Source organism: Macaca nemestrina, chromosome 13 (genome assembly GCF_043159975.1).
Source record: "Macaca nemestrina isolate mMacNem1 chromosome 13, mMacNem.hap1, whole genome shotgun sequence".
In the NCBI taxonomy this organism is placed as follows: Eukaryota; Metazoa; Chordata; class Mammalia; order Primates; family Cercopithecidae; genus Macaca; species Macaca nemestrina.
In genome coordinates, this window is record NC_092137.1 from 5,733,275 (window position 1) to 5,756,328 (window position 23,054).

Sequence of the window (23,054 nt, forward strand, 5' to 3'; positions counted from 1 at the left end):
CAGAGCCCGATACAGGTGAACAGCATGAGCGTACAGAGAATTCTTGAAAGATGGAGGATGGAACGGCAGGGAGCTCCTGCAGGGACCCTCATGTAGGGTTTAGGTGGCGCCATATGAATTGCTGCTTTTGTTAGTGAGACAAGGCAGAATGCCAGAAGTTTTATGTGGTCAAACCTATAGACTGGAATTCAAAACATCTCATTTCTAATCTTTCCAGGACTTTTCAAATCCATTCCTTTTCAAATCTATTCCTAGCTGTATGGTGTTGAACATGCCACTTAACCTCTCTGAGTCTGATAACCTTCTCTATAAAAATGGGTGTATCGGCCGGGTGCAGTGGCTTATGCCTGTAATCCCAGCACTTTGGGAGGCCGAGGTCGGCGGATCACGAGGTCAGTAGATCGAGACCATCCTGGTTAACACGGTGAAATCCCATCTCTACTAAAAATAAAGAAATTAGCCGGGCGGGCTGGTGGGTGCCTGTAGTCTCAGCTACTCGGGAGGCTGAGGCAGGAGAATGGCGTGAACCCGGGAGGTGGAGCTTGCAGTGAGCCAAGATCACGCCACTGCACTCCAGCATAAGCAACAGAGTGAGACTCTGCCGTCTCAAAAAAAAAAAAAAAAGTGTGTATCAAGGTCCATCTTAATGGGTTGTTGAAATAATTAATGGGATAATCAAAGTGAAACTCTAGGTCCCAACCCTCCACACAGAATGAGTGCTCAATAACCATGACTCATCCTGTTACAGAGGTGCCTTCCAACTCTCACTTGCATCTGTAGGAAAGCGGCAACCCAGATACAGGGGATTTGGAACACCAAAAAGAATAATTAACAATGATAAAGGTTTGCTGTTGATTTGTGATTTTTATATATTAAATAGTTTACACTAAGGTAAAAGTAAATTATTTCACACAATTTGGAAACTCACTAGGAGAATTTTTGATCTAACACAAGGGAGAAAAAATTCCTGAATGGCTTAAGCTTCACTTAAAAACTGCATTTATGAGATTTCTGGCATAAATAGTCAAGGAAGTTATTTAGAGTGAGGCAGGAGTTTCATTTCATCACTCTTAAATTCAAAATGCCAAAGTAGACTAAATATTTGCAATAGAAAGTTATAGGAATTTCAGAATTCCTTTGAACTAGACTTGTGCACAAAATTTAGATCAAAGATTCTACCACGTAAGGTATAATTTATGGAAGATGGGTTTTAAATTTAGAGTCCTACTTTTGACACCTCTTTACAGTCATGTGTCACTTAACAACTGAGATACATTCTGAGAAATGTGTCCTTAGGCTATTTCATCATCGTGAGGACATCATAGAACGTACCTACACACAAGATGGTAGTGCCTACTACACACCTGGACTGTATAGTGTGGCCTATTACGCCTAGGGTACAAACAGGCAGGTTAGTGTACTGAATACTGTAGGCAATGGTGAGTACTTGTGTATTTAAACACATCTAAACATAGAAAAGGTACAATGCGGCTGGGCACAGTGGCTCACTTCTGTAATCCCAGCACTTTGGGAGGCCAAGGTGGGCAGATCACTTGTCGTCAGGAGTTTGAGACCAGCCTGGCAAACATGGCAAAACCCCGTCTCTCTTAAAAATACAAAAATTAGTCAGGTGCAATGGTGGGCACCTGTAATCCCAGCTACTCGTGAGGCTGAGGCAGGAGAATCACTTGGACCCAGGAGGTGGAGGTTGCAGTGAGCCTAGATCGTGCCACTGTACTCCAGCCTGGGGGAAAGAGTGAAACTCTGTCTCAAAGAAGAGGAGAGGAGAGGAGAGGAGAGGAGAGGAGAGGAGAGGAGAGGAGAGGAGAGGAGAGGAAAGGAAAGGGTACAATGCAATATGGTATAAAAGGTAAAAAATGCTATAGGACACTTGCCATGAATGGAGCTTCCAGGACTGCAGGTTGTCCTAGGTGCATCACTGAGTGAGTGGTAAGTAAATGTGAAGGCCTAGGACATCACTGTACACTACTGTTCACTTTATAAACACTCCATCTAAAAAAAATTCTTCTTTCAATAATAGATTAACTCTAGCTTGCTGTAACTTTCTTACTTTGTAAACTGTAATTTTTAACTTTATAACTTTCTAATACCTGGCTTAAAACACAAACACATTGTACAACTACACAAAAGTATTATTTCTTTATATTCTTATTCTGTAAACTTTTTTCTAATTTAAAATTCATTCTTTTTTTAAACTTTATTTTGGTTAAAAACCAAGACCTAATTACATACATTAGCCTATTCTTACACAGGGTCAGGATCATAAATATAATTGTCTTCCACCTCCACATCTTGTCCCACTGGAAGGTCTTCGCGGGAATAGCACCCATGGAGCTGTAACCTCCTCTGATAACAATGCCTTCCTCTTGAGTGTCTCCTGAAGATCATGCCTGGGGCTACTTTTTAGTTAACTTTTTTAAAGTAGGAATATATGCTAAAATAATAATTAAATGTGTAGTATAGTAAATCATAAACCAGTCATATAGTTCTTTATTTTTATTCTCAAACATTATGTACTATACATAATTGTATGTGCTAGAATTTTATATGATTGGCAACACAGTAGGTTTGTTTACACCATCATCACCACAAACCCATGAGGAATGTGTTGCTCTATGGTGTTATGATGGCTGTGCTCTGACTATGCCACAGGAATTTTTCAGCTCCATTATAATCTTATGCTACCACCATCATATATGTGGTCCATCATTAACCAAAATATCATTATACGATGCATGACTGTACATGATTTTGGACAGAGCAATGCACTTTCCTGATTCTCAATTTTGAATCTATAACAGAAATATACCTACATCATATAATTATTGGGAGGTTAAATAAAAAGAATGTCTGAAAATATCAATATTTTAGAAACTGAACAGCATTCATTATTTGATGAACTGATCAGTTGTACAGCTAAAAGATGACGACTGTCTCCTATCTACTCCACTAGATGAAGCTGTGGCAGATGCTGTTTGGATGAAGAGAAATATAAGGTGACATTGCCCAGAGGAATAAGCACACATCAGTTGCATGAGCAGGGAAAACATGATGAAATCAAAAAGGCATGTTTAGGAAACTTATTTAATTTATTATCTCCAAAGTAAATCATATTATTTTATATTTGCAAAAACATCAAGCATTTTGGGCTTTAATGTGGTAGATTACATTTACTTTTTACATATCTGGATACTAGACATCACAGTTTTTCTTTTACAGATAAGACAAATAAGAAGCATGGAAATGAACTGACTTCACTCATCCATTATCAAAGAAATAGTTCTCAAGTATTTAATATAGTTTGGATGTAACATGTCCAAATTGAATTAACAATCTTCCTCCTAAACCTGTACCTTTTCCAGAGGCCACCATCTTTCTCTGAAAAAGACAATTCTAGGTATACAGTGGACTAACTATTGTATCACACTGAAAATTTCCCTTTCTTTTGCTGCATTTGTTATACGAATTTGCATGCCTCACGACTGTCTATAAAATGCATATCAAAGTTGTCCTCTTTTGTTTATCTCCACTGGTGCCAACTAGGCTGAGTCTCTGTTATTTTTATCAACTGAACCACTGAATTAGCATTTGATTTGTTTTCTTATGTCTCAGAGTGGGTTTCCTGAAAGCAGTGGATTGGGCAAACACTTGGCTTCAGGTAGCTTATTTGGGAGTCAATCCCAGGAAGCTAAAGTAAGGAAGCATACAGAGAAAAATGGGGAAAGAAAGAAAAACAGTGAAGGATGCGTCACTGAGCTAGTTACAGCTAGAGCCAACTGCGGGTCCATGCCTTGGTGATGTGCTGAAGAACCAGAGAAGATGAATCTCAAAATTTTTCTTCACAAGTTTGGGGGGCTGCAGCATTTATCTGCTCATTTCAGAATCCCATAGTGGAGGGTTTCCCCTAGGGTTAATAACAACCCTACTACCTACCTCCTTCATCTTCATCTTCACATTTCTAGGCTGTATCTGGGCTAGAACTCTCAAGGGTTTGTATTAAGCCCCAAGGAAGTCATGTGAAAGATACGTGTAATCTTCTGTCTTAGTCCAATTGTGTTGCTATAACAGAATACTTGAGACTGGGTAATTTATAAACAATAGAAATTTGTTTGACTCATGGTTCTGGAGGTTGGGAAGTCCAAGAGCATTGCACCAGCATCTGAGGGGGGCCTTCATGCTGCATCACCCTGTGGCAGATTGTGGGAAGACAAAAGAGCAAGAGAACAAAAGAGTAAGAAAGTAGTTAAGTTTGCTTTTATAACAAGCCCACTATTGTGATAACTTAACACACTCCCACAATAACCATGTAAATTCATTCATTAGGTCAGAGCCTTCTTATTAGGCCACACCTCCCAACACTGTTGCACTGGGAATTAAGTTTCCAATACATTAACTTTTGTGAACACATTCAAGCTAAAGCACCCTTGAAGTGTGAAGCCATCAGTCTCCTAAACATGTGGTTCAGGAGTCACTTTGCCACACCATGAGGGGATCTAGCACAAGACTACTGCCATTACCACAAGTTTTAAGGAGGTCAAACCTATTTTCTACAATAGAAAACTTAAAAAGCTACTGAGACTTAATGAGAGTGAATTTGAATTTATTTATTGTTGATGGCGCTTAGGAGAACAGTGACCTTGTTCCCAATAAAACCAAGGAAAATAAATAAAATTTTACTAAGCTACACTATGTCAGAAACATTTGAAATGAATTCTTCAGTGTCTGATACACTAACAGCTAGCCACATGTGGCTATTTAAGTTTAAATTAATTATAATTGAATACAATTAGCATTAAAATAGCCGCATGTGGCTAACTCCACCATCCTGGACAGACAGCGCAGATATAGAGCATTTCCATCCTTGTAGAATGTCTCTTGGTTAGTGCTGGTATACATTATTTATGGTTGACTGCAAAAGCAGTCTGGAATTCTTGCCATCCCTATTCAGGCCCCTTTAAAAATGTAATTTTACAGAACTCCATCAAAAGTTGATGCCTGTTTCTCTACCCCTTAAATCTGAGCTTGCCATGTGACTTGCTTCAACACATAGGAATATGGTGAAATTCATAAAAGCACTGACAAACATCTGTGCATGGCTGCTCACTCTTGCTCTTGGTTACCATACTTCCTGATGTGTGTCTTTCAGGGTCTAGGCATCCAAGCTGTTCCCTCATCTCTTCAAGCCTCCTATGGCTGTGCTAGCACCTCTCTCTCTGCCTGGAAAGTACGTTTCCCCTGCCCAACCATCTGATATCTTCTCAGAGAGGAAGACTCAGCTCAAGTCTCTCTCTGTACAGCATCCCTGGATTGCTTTTATGTCTTCTTCTCACACCTAGCATTTTGCACAGGCTTTCAGATGGGAAGCAAGCAGATTATAATGTAACTCCTTCTCTCAGCTCTTCCATCCTTCTAGATTGAGCATCTCAGTGGGAAAAACTTGATCTTATCCATGTCTGTATTCCTTGCCTCTTTCATGATTCTTGGCACTGTGAATAAGTACCTCATAAATCCACAATAGACAATTGAAAATACTTTACAAATTCATTCTGCACTTCATTTAACTTCTTGTAAGTTCGTTAAATGGATGCAATCCCTACAGTAACAAACATCTGCTATCCAGTTCCCCTCTCCAATTTATAAATATTGCTCTGTGCTCCAAAAATCTATCTAAAGTACCATGGATTTTTTACCTACTATACTGTCCAGTCTTCTTTATTCTGACATTCCAATAATTTCAGTCCACAAAGCTTAAAAACTGTGGCCTAGTGGGCATAGCTTCCCAAACTCTGTTACTGGATTCCTGCTTGCTCTACGCCCTTCCCTACCCCCAGCATCGTCCTTCAGAATTATAACTTAAGATACTTTTACAGAATATACACACATGGAAAAGACTCCTGGGAGTGAACACATGAACTTTGGAATAGCCTGTCCTCTAACTCCAGTGCCCAGATTCAGTTTGTAAAATGTTGAAAGAACATGGTTCTAGAAGCTGGGAAGTCCAAGAACATTGCATCATCATCTGAGGGGACCTTAATGCTGCATCATCCTGTGATGGAAGGTGGAAGAGCAAGAGAGCAAGAGGACAAGAGAGTGAGAAGTTACTACATTCAACCCGAGAAGCTTGAGTTTAGCCCAGGATTATCTACTCTATATACTCATAACATTTTACCCTTCCTTGAAGAAGGAGCTTAACCTCTCTGTGTCTTGATTTACCCATCTCCTATTGATAGCCTTTCAGAGTTATGTTGACAACCGCAGACTGTGCATGCATACGTTTAGCAGTGTGTCTACGCCAGTGCCTGGCACTTTGGAAGGGCTTATGAAGGGGTTGCATGTAGCCACTAAAGAATATCTAGAATCCAAAATCTATTACCTGTTAGGATACTTCCTAGGCATGTGACTTCTCCTGTCAGAAGTCTCCCAGGGCCCAGAGAAGTGTGTCTTCGTGCCTTCAGAATCTTCTGACCATATAGTAGACAATGGATCTGGACAATATAGGAGATTAAAAATCCATGGTACTTTAGATAGATTTTGGAGCACAGAGCAATATTTACAAATTGGAGAAGGAAATTGGGTTTGGAAAATCCCTGTGGTCTAAACTAACAGAGAATGGGAAGCCTTTAATTTTTGCATGACGGGTGTTTTCCAAAATTTTTTCTAGGTATTACAGCTGAGATCATACCAAATAGTACCCACAAGGGGATGGTCTAGCCCTAATATAAGAGATATTCGAGGGAAACTGGAGGGAAAATCTAAGAGACAATGAAAATGGCAAATCTACCCATTCCAGTCAATATTCTGGGTATAGAAACCTTCCAATCAAATTTTATTGCTTCAAAAGAAAGCATTTGTGACATTTAGACAATATCATTTAGAAAGCTGATAGGAGACAGGTGTAGAGAAAATTAAAATCTTGCTTCCGTGGACTTACACAAATAATAATAATAGCAAAATAACAATCCCAAAGCAGTTGCACAGATAGAAGAGACTGATAGAATTTAACGGGTCTGCCCAGAAAGCAAAGAAAATATTTAGAAGTCATTGACCTCTTGGCTTCAGGGATGATTTTCATACTCCGTAGCATATGTGGCACCATCTGAATGATGCTTGGAAACATCTGTCCCCACCTCCCACTCAGGACATTGTCTCCACCACCCTGCTTGGTGATGGAGCTCAGTCATCCCTCAGAAACAAACATTTTCTGGATACGTCCTCTTTAGGCCAGCCTGACTTTTAGAGAGGATTTTTTCCCTTCCAGATCCTTGTTAAAATACAGTGAATGATTATTAGCACTGACGAATACTTTTAATGTATTACAATTATTAAATGTCCTTATTTACTGATATTTAAGGCTGTATGCAAATATGCAATCTGTCTGGCAGTTGTGACATACTGATACTGAGAGTGCAAAAATCAAGAAGCCTATATCTACCACGGGCTCTGCCAGTACTGAGCTCTGCGGTCAAACCACATCCTCTTTCTTGAATTCAATTCCCAGTGGTAAAGTGAAGGGCTCTGATTAGGCAATATTTCATATCTTCTTCTGCCCTGAAATTCCCTGACACTATATAGTTTCCTGGTGATATCTCAAGAGAAGAAAAGACAGCCCTGGTTAGTGTGAATTTTGGAGACAAGAGAAAGGAAATGAAAAGAATGAAAGTATGAGGTCGGGAACTGGGGAGAGGAGTGGCCGCAGGGCAGAGGCTCCCTTAGCAATTTGATGTCCTTGGGATGGAGGCACCAGAAGCTAAGGGAGCTACAAGAAGGATCCAGCCTCAGGGAAAGTATTAAGAGGAGGGACACCCGAGAGACAATCGCTGTCTCCTTTCCAGGTTGGCCTCAGGCTGGCTCTACCCCAGATGCATCTTGCCAATATTTATAGGAAGTAGAATTTGTGAGGTTTGTAAATTCCAATACTTTTTAAAACAACTTGAGAGAAGTAGTCGGGCTTATGATTATATTAATGAAAGCACTGTAAACATCAAACTGCGAAAGAGCTCAGAACTCCTCCCTAACCGTCATATTGTCTAGAGGGGAAACCCAAGCCCAGAGAGGTGGATCTGCTTGCTGAGACGCATACAGCTGATGAGCAGGAGATGCACACTGCAAATAAATTTCAAATAGGAAAAAACAAAAACAAAAAGATCATCCAAAGATTTAATTCTCCACTTCAAAATGCTGAATCAGAATATATACAATTTTCCTTATGCATCTCAACTGCAACCTTTGTTGTAAAGCAACGTTTAGGGGAAGTGTAATATGTGGAATTAACTTAGTCTTACTTAACTGACTGTTTGACATGCATAAGCTTTCAAATGTCTAACATCACTCACCTGCAGATACTGAGTGTCTGACCCCAGGGCATGCCCTCCACTGGAATGCGCTGCCAAGACCACTGTTTGCTTAATCCCACATGCAAACCAAGCAAACCGCTTCACATTCTGATGCTGGCCATGTGCAAAGCTTTTCCCTTAAAACCGGAAATAACAGTTTTTTTAGGTTATTGGGTTCAGCATAGGAAAAGCCGATGAAGGAAAAGAAAGAATGGAGGGTGAGGGAGAGGAGGAAAACTAGGGATAGAGGAAGAAGAGGAAAGTGAGGGTTGGTGGGAGAGGTAAAGCTTTAGAAACCTGAAGTAGCCATGACATTTCTGAACATAATTAGAAAAATGTTGTTATTTCCCCAAAGAAAAACACAGATTTCTTCAAGGAAAGAACTCCTCTTAGTAGGGGTAGGTCTTCTGTTTTCCAGACACACACAGATCCAATCTGCCTCACTTGGAGCTACTTTAACCTGAAGATGGATTGCTTTAATTCATCATTTCCAGGATAAAAACAGCAAAGCTCTCCAGTTTCAGAATCAGAAGCCGTAGGAACCACAGGAAGTCCATGATAGCACTGCAGACCCTCAGTGGACCCTTCGGAGCCAGGGACTGCCAGCTGCTCTTTTCAGAACCCACCTGAGGGCTACCCTGCACCTCCCAGCCCTGCTGACCGTGACCTCAGACGCCTCCTGGAATTCACTGGAACTTGCAGCCTCTTAACCTCAGCCTTGACCCATTGCCTTTGGTTTATGGCTCTGATCTGTTACCTGTCATGGCCTTCACCACTTTATATCTGCCCCAACAGTAACATAAAGATAAACATTTTAAAAGCACTCTGCTCTGCAAAGGACTTTTGGCTAAGAAAATGCCCTTTTCCTTCTGCAGTGTGAAGCAGAGACCCTGGGTGGATGGGACGGAGTCTGCGGGGACCAGGCTGAGTGTGTGTGGGCGGCAGTGAGGACAGGAAGGGAAAGAAGCCAGAGTGTTGGGCCCTCGTGGTGGGAAGAGGAAGGCTCTGCACAAATGTGAGGGAAGAAGACTCTAAACAGAACCCAGAATGGCAGCCGCTGTTTCAGGGGCAATCCTGTTAGTCACATGCATCCTGCAAGGAGCACGGTCTCTAAAGGCCGCTAATGATCGTGGAGCTTTTGTACGTCAGGTGCTGGATTCCATGAATGTCCCACATATTGACTTGTTAAACGTATTTCTTATAGACCTGAAATTACTAGTATAACTCAGGGCCAGGATTTTGTCAACTTTAACTACTTAGCAATGCGATATGGCCAGGAGATGGGCAACACACCTGTATTCAAACTCAGACACGTGCACACGTCATCCAAGCTATTTGAGCCATCTTTATAAAATACAGGTGATGCTGAGGGGCTCGCCAGTGCCTCCTCCTCCAGCCCATCTCCATCATGTACCCCACGTGCATCCCAGCCGGGTGAAGCTGCTATTTTAAAAGCCATCTCAGCCCCTCAAGATCTGAGCTTCAGGTAGACAATATTGGAAAATCACCTTATATTTCTAGGCCTCAGTTTACTTTACCTGTGATGTGAAAATGACAATATCTACCTTATAGAATTATTTAATGATGAAATTACCTGCTAACACCCATAAGCCATCAACAAAAACTAGGAGTGGTCCCCAGCCTGTCTCCCCAACTATGACTCTTGCAAAAGTGATCATATTCCCAGTGCAGCATCTCCTTAATCTGGATGACAGGAAAAGGAAGCTTGTGAAAGCCCACAGGACTGGTGATGTGGATTTCAATTGAGTGACATATTATTTTAAAATTTTTGCATTACAAAGAAAAGGGAAGCACTACTTTTCATTAGGTGGACTAATTTAGCAACCAAAAGTAAGTTATTTTCCTAAAACAAAACAAAACAAAACAAATCTCATTTAGCTGAATTCTCCAGGTGGACATTCTCTCCCTCTGAGTCTTGCCTCCAGCCTCATCCCCCCACCACTGCCTGAGCCCCTCCCCTTCCTCCACCACCATCTCTGCCCCTCCCCACCCTCTCTCACTGAGGCTCCCGGGAGGCCAGGTCTGTTCCTAGTTAAGGACAGGAAAAGAATGAGGTGAAGTCGTTGCTATTTGCTATAGATGTCAATTCCATGAAAGATCACAGGCAGCACGTCTACATTTTTACAATGTGGTTCTGTATTTTCAGGGTTTTCTGTCTCCTCTAGTTCCTGCTCCAAGCTCCCTGGTTGCAGACTGCTTTCAACCTAATGAGGCCTCTTCCTACCTCTCGGAGCAAACGCTGGCGTCTCATGCCCACCTTAACATACACAACCTAGTGACTTGTTCTGAACTCTCCTTTTCAGTTAAAAATAATCATGGCCTAGACGTGCTTCTGTAACTTATACAATAAGAGGATCTGGTGTCCAAGAAAGCAGTTTTAAAAATGAAATATAAGGCCCTGTACATTCAAAACTTAAAACAGTTTCTAAATTCTAACAAGTAGAAATTAGACATGAACTACACTTTCAAAGCCGCGCTCATGTGGGGAGGGGGAGCCCCCCACAGTGTGACTTTTCTAAGTCATAGACAAGAGAGCAGAAATATGAGAAAGGTGTGTTGTCTCCCAGAGAGCAGGTATTTCTTTTAATTTTTCATTTTGATTCCACTAAGATCTTCCCAAATGTGTTTTTGGTGAAGTGATTTGAACATTTAAGGTTTCTCATTTTGAAAGACTAACCAATTATCATTTTTTTAAATTAAAAAAAGTTGTGGGACAGTTGAAATAGAGGAGTTATATTTCAAGAATCTTCCATCTCTACTTTCTGGGGTGCTCCCTCCCCTTACGCTGCACTGGTGACGGAAGTGATTGGATTTGGTCATTGCTGGGGCTGGAGGCAGGGGGGAGAGGAAGACTCTAGAGTTACAATCGACTTTCCGAGTTTTAATTTAAAATTTTTAAAAAATGGTAATGCCATTTTCTAAATATCCTCCACTGGAAGAACAGGTTTGGGGAGAGTGGGGGATTTTGAGTTCACTTTGGACATGCCAGTTTTGAGACACCTGTGGGCACATCACTGGAGATACTGAAGTGGCTGTTACAGATTCAGGGCAGAGCTGGGAAGAATCTAACTCAGAGGCTCATGCTGGAGGGCACCAGAAGGCAGCAGGTCAGTGAGGCCATTGGCATGGGTGATGGTACTCAGGGACCCAAGTTGTTGTAAAAATCAAGGTGCTCCCAAGGATTCCAACATTTAAAGGAAAGCACAGAGAAGATAATGCTTCAAGGAGAGAATGGTCTAGCAAATAACCCATGCTGAGGGTTTGTCTTAGTCATTCTGGGTTGCTATAACAAAGCTGCCGTAGACTGGGTAGCATAAACAACACACTGATTTCTAACAGTTCTGAGAGCTGGAAAATGTAAGATGAAAGTGACTTCCAACTGGGTTCCTGGGGAGAATTCTTCTTCTGGTTTATGGAGGGTAATTACCTACTCCCCTTCTTGCTGTGTCCTTATATGTCAGAGAGAGAGAAAAATTACCTCTCTCTTGTTGTTTCTTAAAAGGGCACTAATCCCATTCACAAAGGCTGCACCCTTATGACCTAATCACCTCCCAGAGTCCCTGTATTAGTCAGCGTTAACCAGAAGGACAGAACCAAGAAGATATGTGTCTATATAAAAAGAATTTTATGGTTGGACACAGTGGCTCACGCCTGTAATCCCAGCACTTTGGGAGGCCAAGGCAGGTGGATCACAGGTCAGAGGATCAAGGCCATCCTGGCTAACATGGTGAAACCCCGTCTCTACTAAAAATACAAAAAATTAGCCAGGTGTGGTGGCAGGTGCCTGTAGTCCCAGCTACTCAGGAGGCTGAGGCAGGAGAATGGTGTGAACCCAGGAGGCGGAGCTTGCAGTAAGCAGAGATTGCACCACTGCACTCCAGCCTGGGTGACAGAGCGAGACTCCATTTCAAGAAAAAAAGAAAAAGAATTTTATTAGGCTCACACAATTACAAGGTAAAGTCCCATGACAGGCTGCCTGCAAGTGGGGGAGAGAAGCTGGTAGCACGGCTCAGTCCAAGTCCAAAAGCCTCAAAACCAGGGAGCTGAAAGTGCAACTCCCAGTCCAGGTCCCAGGAGGCTGCTGGTTCAAGTTCCAGAGTCCAAAGGCCAAGGAACCCAGAGTCTGATGTCCAAGGGCAGAAAAAGTGGAAGCAAACATTTGGCATAGGAAGGAAAAAAGAGAGACAGGAGACTCGGCAGGCTGTGTCTTTTTCCCCTTCTCCCAGCTGCTTTGTTCTAGCCTCAGTGGCAGCCGATGGATGGTACTCACACTGAGGGTGGGTCTTCCTCTTCCAGTCCACTGACTCAAACAGCAATCTCCTCTGGCAACACCCTCCCAGATACACCCAGAAACAATACTTCACCAGCCATGTAGCCATCCTTCAATCCAGCCAAGCCAACTCCTAATATTAACCATCACAGTCCCCACTGCCTAATACCATCCCACTGGACTTCAGGGCTTCAGTATATGGATTTGCAGGAAGGGGCACAAGCTTTCAGTCCATAGCAGGGATTCAGGAGATGATGGTGCCAAAGTGTTCCTGAAACTCAGTGCTGTGGAAGTCCTTGACAATGCAAGAGAAAACATTGTTGGTGGTATGACTGGGGTGGGGCACAGCCAGCCGAGGTGAGGACGTGTGTGGACCATGAAGCATGGAGAAGGCAGAATTCATTTCAGGCTGCTCAGCTGAGAGGCATAGGAAAGATTGGTTGCAAGTCAGAAGGGGACATTGGATATAGAGATATAACAACATGATGTTAAAGATAGGAAATATTTGAGCATATATGAGTGCTCACGCAGAGGAAAAGAGAGGGTTATCAAAGTAGAGAATAAGGACAATGATGAAGAGAATAAAAATTCTGGGAGATTCCAAAGAAGAAGTTGGATTAGACAGGAGATGGGTCCAAGATTGCAGAGGACACCTGCAGTCTTGTGGGGAAGAAATAGGGACGGGGTGTCATAGACACACAGTGGCTTCGCATTCAAGTTCTCACTCTGCCACTTTCTAGCAGCAATTGTCAGGAGCTGAGTTGGGCTCTCCAAAAGATATTGGAGTCTTAACCCAGAGTATCGCAGCATGTGACCTTATTTGGAAATAGGATCTCTGCAGATGATCAAGTTAAGATGAGGTTATTAGGATGGGCCCTTAGCAGATATGAGCACGTCCGTATAAGGAGAAATTTAGACACAGATACACGTGGATGGAAGACTTTAGGAAGACACAGCAGGGAGCCAGTCATCTATAGGCCAAGGAACACCTGAGGGACCAGAAGCTAGGAGAGAAGCAAGGAACAGACCCCTCAGAGCCTGCAGAAGGAATTGATCTGGCCAACACCATCATCCCAGACTTCCAGCTTCTGGAACTGGGAGACAATATGTTTCTATCTTTCAAGCTACCAGTGTGTGATACTTTGTAATGTCAGTCCCAGAAAACTATACAAATCTTGGTTCTTTGTTTAAAATTAAGTCATTCCTAAATTTGAAGGATTTCTGTAGAGGTTAAATAAGGTACTATACGAAAAGTATTTAGTAGGCACTCAATAAAAGTTTCCCATGAATCTCGTTCAGGTTTGGATGAGAATTATAAAATGCCTCCCATTAAACATCTATAATTAAAGCCTTTATTGTTAATTATATTAATTATCCTAATAGGAACAGCTGGGGAAACAATCACAACACTCATTTAGCAAAACAGTTCTGGGTCACACTTCGATTGGCAGGAGCAGGGCTATTTCAGCTTTGTGCTGTTACTGCAGTACTCCCCGCCACGGAGCTTGCTGGATCTTGGCTGAAACAATAGCAAGGGGAAGCGAGGTGAAGTCCAGCCCAGCTGCAGAGGTGGCTTCCTGAGAAAAGGGGCTTAAATCACTTCATGCCAGAGTATCCATGAGATACGAGGAACATGGAGATCTTGTCTTTGGGGGCCCAAATTCGGCAATGGTAAATCCCCAAGTATTAAGAGGCTGTATTTTTCTTAAGAGACAGGGTCTTGCTCTGTTGCCTAGGCTGGAGTGCAGTGGTGTGATTATAGCTCACTGCACCCCTGACTTCCCAGGCTCAAGTGATCCTCTTGCATCAGCCTCCCAAGTAGATGGAACCACAGGTTCATGCCACCATGTCAGCTAATTATTTTATTTTTGTAGAGATAGGGTCTTACTATGTTGCCCAGGCAGGTTTCAAATTCCTGGTCTCAAACGATTCTCCTGCCTCATTCTTCCAAAACTGTCGAATTAAAGGCATGGGCACAGCCAAGTAGCTGTATTTTTATCAGAAAGAAGTAGCAATAGAAGATGTTCTCGCAAAGTGAACCTTGCCAACATAAGAAGCATATTATGTATGTTTGGCTTGTAAAATTTTCTGGTTCTCGTTGAGCAAAATGGTATCTACTAGCCTACTTGGCATAGAGTAGGAATAATGAATTATATTGGCTAACATTTGTAAAGTGTTGGCTATGTGCCAGGCATCGTTCTAACACACACACACACACACTCACACACATGTTTATGTGCTTTGTTAATCCTCACAACACTATGAAAAAATCATTTTTATTATCCCCATGATATGGTTTGGCTGTGTCCCCACCCAAATCTCACCTTGAATTACATTTTCCATAATTCCCATGTATCGTGGGAGGGACCCAGGGGAGCTATTTGAATCATGGGGTGGTCACTCTCATGCTGTTCTTGTGATAGTGAATGGATTCTCACAAGACCTGATGGTTTTATGAGGGGCTTTTCCTCCTTTTGCTCAGCATGTCTCCTTGCTGTTGCCATGTGAAGATCGACCTATTTGCTTCCCCTTCTGCCGTGACTGTAAGTTTCCTGAGGCCTCCCAGCCATGCTGAACTGCGAGTCAATTAAACCTCTTTTCTTTATAAATTACCCAGTCTCTGGTATGTCTTTATTAGCAGTGTGAGAACAGACTAACACACCCCATTATACAGATGAGAAAAGACAGGCACAGAGTTGCTTACATAACTGCCCATGCTCCATGGTCAAATAGATAATAAGCAGCATTTGGTAGTTTAATTCTTCTTTACCATTTCCTATGAAAATTGAATCTGGAAAACCACCAATTGATAGAGGAAATAGGGGAGGGAAGATAGATTTGGATTCCTTGGGTTTGAGGTGTCTGCAGGATTTTAGTGAAGATAGCCAGCCAGAAGGTGATTACATAAGTCTGTCATCGAGAAAAGATGCCAAGAACCCAGCCTGGATATACAGATTTGTTTAGCCATTAGGAAAGTTGACAAGCACATAAAAAGACAAAAAGGGATGGAAGCAGACACTCTCTAGGACCTTTAAACACATCCTTAAGATCTGGAAGTAGAGGGCTACAAAGGGAGAGAGAGAATAAATTAATTTAAACACACACACAACACTGAGATGCTGGAACAGTAATTGATCCATATGTGAAATAACTTTTAAGAGCCCTGATTTTAACGTTTGAAAGGCAAAGCATTAAAGCATTTTAAAGAAAATCTAGGAGAATATTTTTATGACTCTTGGGATATGGAAGTCTTTTTTAAACAAGACTTTAAAAATCCAATCTATAAATTAAATAAATGGTAAGTTTGGCTCTATTAATATAGAAATGACTATCATAAACAAAGTTATAAGACAAGCCATAGACAGAACGAAGATATCTGGAACTCAGAAAGCATGAAAGAAGTTAATAACCAAAACGTATGAAGAACTACTATAAACCCATCAGATAAGCAACCAAAATAGGAAAATACAAATAGAAAGGAGAATTTGACTAGCTAAAAGATATGGTGAAATTCTCAGCCTCTTAAGAAAACAGAGAAATATAGAGTAAAACAATGTCCTTTCAAAACTATAAAATGAGGAAAAATGTAAAGGTTTTATAATTTCAAAAGTTGAAGAAAATATGTAGCAAAGGGAACTCTCATACGTTACTATTAGGAAGGTAAATTGGTAGAACTAATTTGAAAAATAAGTTTGCTTTTTCTAATAAAGTAAAAGTGTATGGATACAATGACCTAAAAATGATGCCACTGCATGTATAAAACTTAGAAAGGGCGATATATTGGGCTAGGGAGACACATAAAGACTGTATATGGTGTCTGAAATAGCAAAACACTAGGAGCAACCTAAATGTCCAGCAAACTAACAATTAATAAATATAAACATGAACTCTTCACACAATGTTAAGCTATATAGCAGTTAAGATTCATTGACTAGAACTCCATGTGGTACCAAAGATGCCCCACAAAAACATAATGCTGAATTAAGAAGGAGCAAGATGAGATGCCTGTGTACACTGCGAATTCACAATATAAAGTTATAATTGTATTAAGTAATACCTGTTCTTTATAAATACACTCATGATTAGTTCACGTTTAAAAACATGCATGGGAGAAGGAACAAAAATTCAGAAAAATAGTCAACTCTGAGAGGGATGAAAATGGGATTGAGAGGAAGAACACTCCAGAGATGCCAATGATCTTTTTCAAATATTTCTGAAATTAGGTGTTTATGATAACATGGTCCATGTTTTGGGGAGCCTGAAATAGTTTTCTTTTTCAAAAACAGTGGAAGCAGTACTTCTCAGTCGTCGCCTGGTGAAATTTCTCTGGACTTCTGCCAGTGCCCATTCCCATCTCCTTCACTCTTTGATGTGGTTTAATCACTTGCTCCCATAATCTGACTCTGGATCTAAATTGGCCCCTTGGAATTTTGATACTGTGTTAGTCAAGGTTCTTCATAGAAACAGAACCAATAGTGTGTGTGTGTATGTGTGTGTGTGTCTGATTTATGATAAGGTATTGGTTCCCACAATCATGAAGTCTGAGAAGTCTCACAAGCTGACGACTGCAAGCTGGAGAACGGGCAAGCCCAGGTGCATTTCCAGCTCAAGCCTGAGGCCTGAGCACCAGGGGAGCCAACAGCATAAGTCCTAGTCTGAGTCTGAAGGCCCCAAAACCAGCAGCAGCCATGTCTGAAGGCAGGAGAGGATGGATGTCGCAGCTCAAGCGAAGACAGCGAATTCATCCTTTCTCCATCTTCCTGCTCACCTCCAGCCTTCCACAGGTTGGCTGATGTCACCTGCATTGGCAAAGGTGAATCTGCTTGACTCAGTCTACTCTATCACACACCAAGGTCTTCCAGAAACACCTCACAGACACACCCAGGAACAATGTCTTACCAGCCATCTGGGTATCCCTTGGCCAGTCAGGTTAGCACATAAAATTGCCCCTCACAGGTGCTGTCTTGACAAATTCATCTAATGTCAGCTCTTTCTCTGGCACTGCTTCCTGCCAAGAGACCTCAGCCCCACTTCTGCCAGGCTCTGCTTGAGACAAGCACACCAGGATGAGGAACTTTTGACCAATCATGCCCTGGCCACGAACTTCTTTTTTTCATGCAAATGTTAATGGAATCCTGATAGCATTCCCATTTTAGGAGAGCAAAAGGAAGAAGAGCTATTCTCAAGCATTGGAAATAACATTAAGGGAAACTAAAGAAACAGAAGAGTGGTGTCTTAGAATCTAAGGAAGGGAAGAGAGGATTAAAGACATGGCAAAAGTCAAACCAGAATGGGTCGTAAAAGACACTCATTTTGACAAATGGAACGGGGCCACAGCTTGAAAGGGAAAGGAAATAGCGAAAAGTCAGCTCTTCCAAGGGAACAATGAGCTGCTCTTCTCGCCAGTATGGAGGCTCTAAGCATGACAGGAATAGTCGCCTCTTCCTCAAGAAATGCTACTGCCTTTTGCCAGAACACTACCAAAATATCTGTACAAATGTATGATGTCTCTAAAGTGATTTGTAACACATGGGGAAGCGAATGTATATGGGATGAGGAGAAGACAGTGAGGAGAAAACAACTGAATATCCATGAATACCAAACATAGGAATATCCCAGTTGGATACTGCATGGAGGAAGATTCCAAAGGTGCGGCGGGGGGGGGGAGAATAAGAAATGGAGTCAAATAACACACAGGAATGGCATCGGTTTGCCCTGAAATAAGCAGGAAGGAAGCAGAGAGGTGGTGAGTTATTACGAAATATTGAGGTGGAGGAAGAAAAGAGTTGAAGGGAGGGAAGGAATTCACCTTTAGTAACTTCTACGATCTGTGAAATAAGTTAAGGATTACATTGAGAGTGTGAAGGTCAGGGATTCAGTTAATGTCAAGAGAAGTCTCAAAAAAAAAAGAAAAATGGTGCAGCCAGTTTGGAGAACAGGAAACTAACAAGGAATCTACCACCAAAGGCCAAACTGAGTTTGAAAGTTTAAAAATCAGTCATGGAGCTCATGCACACATCTGTGCTGGGCTTGGCAGTTGGGCAGTGGGGCTGGCTTGATCTAAAGACAGAGTTTGGCAATACTGTGTTGACGGGCACGGGGAAGCACAGAAGATGATGGGTACCGTCCCTGTGATTCGATTATCCTGCTTTCCCGTGAATGTCCAGATGTACTGGCTGATAATGAAATTATTGAGCCCTTTCTCAGAATCTAGCTATCCACTGGGCTCAGTGACCTTGTTAGGCAGCTGGCGGAGAAAGCTGGCTAGGTGGTCTCTTGAAAGGAATCTCCTGTTTATGCTTTGGAATACTGGATTCTCCTCTTTTTTCCCCCTAATCTGTTCTGGTTTTGCCATCGTATCGGATTCTAAACTGCTGGGCTGGATCTGCTGTGGATTCACTCCGTACAACTCTGCCTGCCTCAGCTAATACTCTTCCTTGTACCACTTCTCCTTGAGTCACAGAAAAATATTTTTGTAGAATCGTTCATATTTAGGATTACAAATGGAGGTAGCTCTGAGATGAGGCATAGCCCAGTTTCACTCGCTTGGAAACATCGTTAACAGCTGCAAGCTTCAATTTCCAGGCAAATTTCCAGGCAAAACATCCAGCGTAAAAAGTTGCTGGGCAGAACTCTTTTAGAGAAAAAGGAGAGACAGAGTAGGGAGGATAAACTTTATTTGTTTGTTGGTAATGAGGGAAACAAAGTACCCAGAGCCATCAGAAAGGGCCATGACTATTCAGCCATCAAAGTTCATGGATCCCCACAGCGTCGCGTGTCTGATTTGAAACATAAATACACCAAGCATGAGTATTATGCTAGTTATAATTTTACTGAGTCTCAGCCAGGCAGTTCATACTTAAAAGACCGAAGGAGGACCTGCGTCTCGGAGATGATATGCTTTATTAAGAGGGGGAGACAAATTTTTACAGGCAAGCTCCTGTTCCTATATCTGCTTCATAAGACCAAATTCCATCCATTCTAACAGGGCTTCGAGTCCACAAACTTGCCTTGAGCCCCTGCTGTGCGTCAGGCATGGACTTATTTGTGTTGTTCTGTCAGTCTGCTGGAATTCCTCCAGCTTTGCTAGAATAGCTTCTTCTAGAACAAACCAGCAATTGTTTACCCATTCAAAATGTTCTGAGACCGATAACTTGCATTGGGAAACAAGGCTTCTGATATACAAATTAAATATCTCATGTGGCTTTACCGCAATTCTGAAAAGAATAACTGACTAATCTCAAATTAGTTCTTCTACCTTTATCAATGATGGGAACCTGATTCAATTGCTTTGCTGGCAAACAATATAGTTTCCCTTCATGGATTATTTTCAAAGAGCTCATAACATTAAGAAACTCATTTGCTACTTTATCGAGACCCCTATGGAGTCAATTTATACAATGCACTTGAATAGCTTCCCATTTCATAAGAAATGTTAGACTCAATTTTTAATAAATATCTTTTATTATCACAACAGATATTTGTGCTGCATTTGTGTTGGTGTATTTATGCTTATAAAATGTGAATCTGATCGGTGAGGTTGAAACAAAGCCATTATGTTGTATGGATTATAATTATTTTCTCATAAACCCAACTCTATAAATGCATGGATTTGAACATTACTGGACTGATTAATTGGCAGCTCTTTCAAAATTTGGGCTCGATTTATTCAGAGTTGTTTGATTTCCATCCATTTTTGTGTTTGTCTTTCTAAAATTAAGTGCCTTAACATTTTCTTGGCCTCTTTTAAAATTTAATTTGAAGTCTTATATGTTTTACTGCCTTGATGCATCTAGTGAATATCCACCCAAGATTTTAACCTCATTTCTCACTTCATGAAAAAAAAAAAGATCATGTCAACAGGGCGGGCACAGTAGAGCATAGCAGTAATCCCAGCCACTCCAGAGGCTGAGGCAGGAGTATCACTTTAGCCCAGAAGTTCGGGGCTGTAATGAGCTATGATATTTGCTGCTGCATTATAACCTGGGCAACACAGCAAGACCTTGTCTCCAAATTTTTTTTTTTTTTTTTTTTTTTGAGGCCGAGTCTTGCTCTGCCACCAGGCTGGAGTGCAGTGGTGCAATCTTGGTTCACTGCAACCTCTGCCTCCTGGGTTCAAGCAATTCTCCTACCTCAGCCTCCAGAGTAGCTGGGACTACAAGGGCATGCCATCATGCCCAGTTAATTTTTTTGTATTTTTAGTGGAGATGGGCTTTCACCATGTTAGCCAGGATGGTCTGGACCTCCTGACCCTGTGATCCACCCACCTTGGCCTCCCTAAGTGCTGGGATTACAGGCATGAACCACCTCACCCTGCCTATTTTTTTTAAATTAGAAAATAATTAAATAAAATAAAACATTAAAAATTTAAAGATGTTATAATCTTTCATAAGAAGTATAACATGTTGGACCTAAGGGAAAAAAAAACTGTGTCATTTAAGTTTCATAGTAGAAAGAGACCTGATGTCTAGGAAACATTTTCAAAGCCCTAGTCTTAAATAGTAACAGAGCAAATGTTAGACCCTAAAATGATTCTCCTGGTGTGGTGGTCTTTCTATAACGCTCATAAGGATTGTTTACTCATTTAAATACTCTTGCTTTGTATGCAGAGTATTTGATCTCTTCTATATTTGATGATGAGCTCAGTTTTTCTGTTGAAATACTGTAAGTTAGATATTTCAAGGTCTCTCTCAGTTCCCTCCGCTTATCTCCACCCTTTACTCTTTTCTCCTCCCATGCCCACTTGCTCCCCCAGAGTCTTTCTCAACCTCACCCCAGTTAAAGGAGTCTACCTATGGCCCAGGTTGTGCCATCACCACAGATGTTGGGGACAGCGAAGGTAGGGTGGAGGCAGGCAATTGACATTGTTATAAAATTGACAATTTACTTACGTATCTCTAAGAATGCACCTTCTTAGAGAGAGCAAGCCCCGTCCTATTCCCCATTAGATATTCAGTGTCCAGCAGAGTATGAATATGAATCCTTGTAGAATAAATTCATTAAGTACTTGCTGATATCATGCAATTTGTTGTATTTTCTTTCAGTAATTTTGTGATATTTTAAAGAATATTTATTCACTTGAGTGTGGGCTTTGAGAGGTTAAGTGATTTACTAAAGGCTCCGTGGAACAGCCCTGTATTAGACAAAGCCTATGCTCTCTTCAATACCCCAAACAACCTCCTAACATAACATGTAGATGTCGAGCCTTTTTCCAAGGCCCATTTAAGGTCTTAGCTCATTACCATTCTTTGGCAAAGTCTGTCAGTCTGTCTTCATATTTACTACGCAGAACAACAATTCACTTTTTGTGTAAGAGCATTGCCTTAGCGCAAATGTTAACAAAAATAACAAGAAAGAATGAGCGTAGAAGCTATCAGTTCCAGATCAGCTCCTTTAAAAGACTGTTTCAGGTCCAGTTCAGAATTGGAGAATAAATACACACATTTGTTCTCCACCTTCAGAAACCTCCACTGAAATAAAAGCTTAGGATCCCTCAAACAGTGGATTGGAGGGGTGGGGTTTACAGTAAACAACAGTTAAGAGGTTTCTGCCAATTTCTGGAAGGAAATGGGAGAAGATAGTAAGCTGAAACAAGCAAAGCAGCTCAGAAGCTTTAAAAGGAAGGAAAGCAATCTAGCCATTGGAATTCAGGGAGACTCTGGGTTCAGAATTAGAAAGTAGGAGAGAGGTTGGTATTTAGAAGTAGGACTGAAAATAAGAGATTAGTCGATAGTGCACAAATGACTCAACCACTGGACACACTCATCCTACCTCAGTAGCCCAGGTTCATTTAGGAGGTTGGCAGAATTCAGTTCCTTGCAGTTATAGGACCAATATCCTCATTTCCTCTTTGACTGCATGGTGAGAGCAGCTCTGTGCTTGCAAAGGTAGCCTACAGGAGAGAGGATGATATCATGGAGCCACATACACACAAAAATGCTCTTGGAGAGTAAATATATGAGGACTAATGTATAATTCACAATAAAAGTTTTCAAAAATAAAATTTTTTAAAATCTCCCAGACCTTAAAATGAGATTAAAAATACAAAAGAAAACTCAGACAAAATCAATGTAAGAGATAGATATAAAACTGATAAAGATCCTAGAAAAAAGTAAAGAAAATAAAACAGAGAGCAGGAAATAGCAGAAGAAATAGTAGAAGGACAAAAATAACAGAATAAACTTCCTCCAGGCTGAAGAATGACCAGAATCTCCAAATGAAAATTTCCACCAAAAGCTAAACACACTGAATTTAATAGCAACAAAGATGCACAAGGATTAAAAAGAAAAATTCTAAAACTTGGGCAGGGCACGGTGGCTCACGCCTGTAATCCCAGCACTTTGGAAGGTCAAGGCAGGCAAATCACAAGGTCAGGAGTTACAGACCAGCCTGACTAACATGGTGAAAGC

At 41.4% G+C, this 23,054-nt stretch overlaps 1 long non-coding RNA gene across 1 annotated transcript; it reads right to left on the reverse strand.

Annotated features, from left to right (window-relative positions):
* Nucleotides 1-3,154: 3,154 nt before the first annotated feature.
* Nucleotides 3,155-22,520, reverse strand: LOC139358010 (uncharacterized). The gene is made up of 3 exons (XR_011612192.1): nucleotides 22,417-22,520; nucleotides 6,395-6,506; nucleotides 3,155-4,208 (listed from the first exon to the last, which is right to left on the reverse strand). It is a non-coding gene; the product is annotated as an uncharacterized lncRNA (long non-coding RNA).
* Between the last annotated feature and the right edge of the window lie 534 nt (nucleotides 22,521-23,054).